This window comes from Austrofundulus limnaeus, unplaced genomic scaffold (genome assembly GCF_001266775.1).
Source record: "Austrofundulus limnaeus strain Quisiro unplaced genomic scaffold, Austrofundulus_limnaeus-1.0 Scaffold209, whole genome shotgun sequence".
Taxonomy (NCBI): domain Eukaryota; kingdom Metazoa; phylum Chordata; class Actinopteri; order Cyprinodontiformes; family Rivulidae; genus Austrofundulus; species Austrofundulus limnaeus.
The window spans coordinates 72,268-76,883 of record NW_013952611.1 but is presented as its reverse complement, the minus strand read 5'-3'; positions in this window follow the sequence as shown (position 1 = coordinate 76,883).

Here is a 4,616-nt window from a genome sequence, read left to right as displayed (position 1 = left end):
GGGTTTCCTCTGCAGGGTGGCAGGGCTCTCCCTTAGAGATAGGTTGAGAAGCTCGGTCATCCGAGAGGGACTTGGGAGTAGAGCCGCTGCTCCTCCACATCGAGAGGAGCCAGTTGAGGTGGTTCGGGCATCTGGTAAGGATGCCTCCTGAACGCCTCCCTGGTGAGGTATTCCGGGCACGTCCCACCGGGAGGAGGCCCCGAGGAAGACCCAGGACACGCTGGAGGGACTATGTCTCTCGGCTGGTCTGGGAACGCCTTGGGGTTCCCCCGGTGGAGCTGGAAGAAGTGGCTGCGGAGAGGGAGGTCTGGGCCTCCCTTCTGAAGCTGCTGCCCCCCCGCGACCCGACCCCGGATAGGCGGAAGAAAATGGATGGATGGATGGATGGATGGATTCCCAGCCCACTCCAGGGGTATTGGAAAATCTCTTTGATCTACTTCAGGCACGTAGGTCTTCCTTCCATCACTGTCTGGACTGGTCCCCATCGGGGTTCTCGTGCCATTCTCTCAGACACCCGGAGTATGTCTACCAGCTCCACCTGCTTCTTTTCCCCTTTCCTTTGCCCGATCCTTAGTTGTTTAGGGGTACCTAGGCCTTGTACTGTGGGAGATCCCATGCTGGAATCATTGTTTTCTTCATCTGAGCTTTCCTGGGGTGCCGGGGTTTGTGGGCGCTCAATAAGCTGGGTGGGGTTCTCTGGTTCTTCCTCATCTGAGCTCTCGTTTCCGGAGCTGATGTCACACCTTTTGAAGTGTCGAATTAGGTCTTGTCTTTCCTCCTCTGACCAATTTGAGTTTTTCTGTGTTTTCTTGTTTTGGGTGCTGCACACAGGTCCTACCAATGGTTTATCTCCTTCTATGCCTGGATTTTTTGGACCCTGTTCAGTCTTTTTGGGTGGGATATTTTTAATGGGGGTCTCTTTAATGTGGGCTTTCCTCCCTTCTCCTTGCATTGACTCAGTTTTTATGGGTATTAATGGCATGGCCTGGTTCAGCCTTTCACTTTTCAACTTTTCTGCCGTAACCACGACAATTTCTTTCAGGTCTGTGGTTACATTGAGGTTCTGAACGAAGCACGCTGAGCCTCTTACTGCCACTTWTTCTGCCATGTCCCGTGGGAGATCTCTGGACCTCAAACCACAGGTGCTGATGACGATTCTCCTCAGCCCTTGGTGTACCGTGTGATACAAACCTCGTTCCAATTTTTTCATCATTAGGCGGACATAGTTTTCCATGTTGTRGTCCTTTTTATATGCCTGTACTGGGATATGAATGATTCCATAGTGGACCAATCCGGCTCCACTAGTCATTTAGGGTCGGTCGGGGTCTTTTTTGTGGGTTTCTTTTAACTCCCTTACCTCTTTCTGGTATTCGTGCCCCGCATTCTTTATCAGAGCTTTTCTGAATTTTGCATTGTGGCTTTTATAATTATGGTCGGTGAATATCAGCAGCCCATCAGTTGGGATGGCTCATGGGTCCCCCACTGTCTGATGCAAGACTATGGCGTTCTGCATTCGAATCTTCAGGGTCTTTTCAGGGAGAGGGTCTAATGGGTCTCGCCCCGGTATTTCTGGTTCTATGTGACGCTGTTTGTTGTCACATTTTTGAGGTTTTTTTATCACCGTACTTGAGGGTGACTTTTTCAAACTGATTAGCCAGATTTCTTACCACATTTGGTTTCCATCCTTTTTTGGTTCATRGTTGTTAGCCGGATTTTCCACGTTTTGTCTTTCACCATTATTTGGGTCCGGCTTGGGGGTTTGACCCAGGTATTCTTTTATCTCTTGCAAAGCCTGAGTCAGCTCTTCTATCTGTTTTGCGAATGGGGGTTCGCTTCTCATCATCCTTCTCCTTACCATCAGACGATTCCTCGTCGAAAGAATCTTCATCATCTCGTTTTTCTTTCTTATCATCCTCATCCTCATCATCAGTCTCTGGGCCTGGTTCTTCGTGGTCAGTGTTGGTTTCGGGATCCCCGATTATACTGACCTCGTCTTCTTGCTCTTTACTGATCTTCCACCTCTGTATGTGTTTCCATAACTTGAGTTGATACAGTGGCTTTTCCAGACACTTGTATTTTTTTTCATTTCTGGCTGCTGGGTCGGTCACTATACAGTCGATGGACTGTTCCCTGGTGACCAACTTCACCAGGGGGTCATACTCTGCCGACGGGCTCACCAGCCTCACCACTTCGGTCTTCCATTCTTTTACTGTTGTCAGCCACCAGTTGACCCACTCTTCCTTCTGAGCCTTCTTTTTTGGTTTCTATGGGGTGCTTCAATATAGCTAGCGCTACCCCATCTACCAAGACGGGTCCAAAGAAGAATGTCTTTGTGGTCATGTGGTCTTCCACCTCAGCTAGGYCTTGTGCTAGGTCCATCTTTGTGGAATGTGACATAAGGAGCGCCTTAGCATGGGGGTGCCACTCACTGGTCCCTTTGCCATAAAGCATAACTATGCATGGTGGGAGTCYTCTGGGCTCTGGGTCGGGGGCTGTTTCTTGTGATGTCCCCGCTTTCTCCTCATCTTTTGACAAGGCCGCTCCAGCCATTGTGCCTTTCTTTGTCTCGATTGGAGTTGTCYATCCTCAAAGCCTCCTGCACGCGTTACAGGTCAGGGATGGGGTCTCGACGATTGTAGCTACTTACCCTGAGCTTGCTGTGTTCATTTCAGCAGCTCCTGCTGCAGGGTCCTCTCCTTCCACCACTCCTCAAGTGGTATGTTGTGAAGGATGTGTGCTTCTGGCTCTCTTTTAGCACACTGAGCAGTTGATTCACACTTTCTGCTCTTGTAGACAAGTTGGGCCACACCTGTGGTCCAACATTCCTTTCAGGGGGCGGTCCTAGTTTAGGCCACGCCCACCCAGGGACGCCATGAAATCCTTTGTGGCTCCTCCCCCAGTTTACCCACCCGGACACTGGGGGGTCTTGGAGAGGAGTCGATGTCTCTTTGCTGAGCTGAAGGCGACGGCCAGACCTACGACCACCCGGGGGTGACTAGAGCTGTTGAGTCTGACGTGTCTCCTCCAAGAGACATCAGGCGCGAGCCTTTAGCTTGACCTCCAGCTGCCCTCCTTCCGATAGTCGCTCCCTTCGTGAACCCCGGCTTCCGTGTCGGCGTAGTAGCTCAAGGATGCCTCACTCTGCCGGTCACTATCGTTTCTGGCAGCCGCTCCCTCCTAGGATGTGCACTTCTTGTTGTGGTCGAGATGAGATTTAGTGACCAGTACAATAGGTCTCAAGGGAACTGTTAGAGAGGGGAGTTATCCTATCTCTCCTCTGGTTAATAACCATTAAAAATGAACTTTATTGTGATCTATGACCTCTTTTTTATTATCTTTCGCTTCAAAGCAACCATACTCTTTAATATGTATTTACCTTGTTGCCTTACCGTAACAAAACTCTCTTGTAATCAGAGTAAAACCTTAAAGGATAACTTAAAACATCAATGTCCAGTCAGATAATTTGTCTTTATGATGCTGTAAGCAGTTTAATAGGAATTTGCAAGAAATGCCACATTTGATTATACATATTAAAAATATTGATTAATAATGGTGATAAAAATAAAAAGCTCTAACTTGCTGAACTGTCTTTCTAATTAAGTGGTGTGGCATTTTCTGGTAATTTAGAGACGGCAGGACAGGCTAGAGCAATAGGTTTTACCCCCATGAGGTGCCTCAGATTGTTGCCTGAAAAGATCTTCTCAGAGTTGGGCTTGGTCCAATTCGGTCTTCGGTCCTTAGACTCGCCGGAGGGGAGTCCGTCAGCTTCAGCCCAGATGAGATGATCTTCGGATCTGCTTGCTTCTTCTGCTCGATGTCCCACTGCTTCGCTGCTTCTCCCCCGGTCGATGGCCACGAAGACACTTTACTGCTGGACTGCTTGCCTTTTTATACTCTCTCTGTGTTGGCTCGCCTCCCTCCCTTCTGTTTGTGGAAGGATGGGGACATCCGTCACGTGTTTTCTCTGTACTTGCCAAGGTGAGGCAATCCTGTTGATTTCCCTGTTTTTTGGACTGTTAGGGACTTTTTCTGTGTTGAGTTAAAGTCCACACCTCTGTTGTTTCATCATCCCAGGGAGGCGCCCTGCCTTTCACAAAGTCCACACTTCTGTTTGTCAAAGGGAGGTGCCCTGCCCTAAAGTCCACACTTCTGTTTGTTAAAGGGAGGTGCCCTGCCTTTTACCAGAAACAGCACACACACACTCAACCTTCCTCATTTTATGACTTACTTTAAGACATACTTCTCTATCCTAATCACCATTTACATTTAAAAACACAACAATCATAGTACATTAATTAATCATGCATTGTAATTAAGCATAATCATTATTTTAGGTTACATATGTATTTTGCAAGCATTAAAATCGATTAACTTCAAATCATTTCACTTCCTCCCTGTCGTCTCATCCTCTTTTCTTGTCGGGTCTCATCTCTTTTCCTGTGGCTTCTCTTCCTTTCATGTTCCCTCTTCTGTAGGGGGTCAAGTAGAGACTCCCTAGGTCTGGTTCCAATACCGTTGATACCCTGAGTTGCTGGGTCTCTTGACACTGGACATGCAAAAATGCTTATAACTCAGAAACTGTTCAACATAGGAGCTTCAGATTTCTTTTGTTGTTT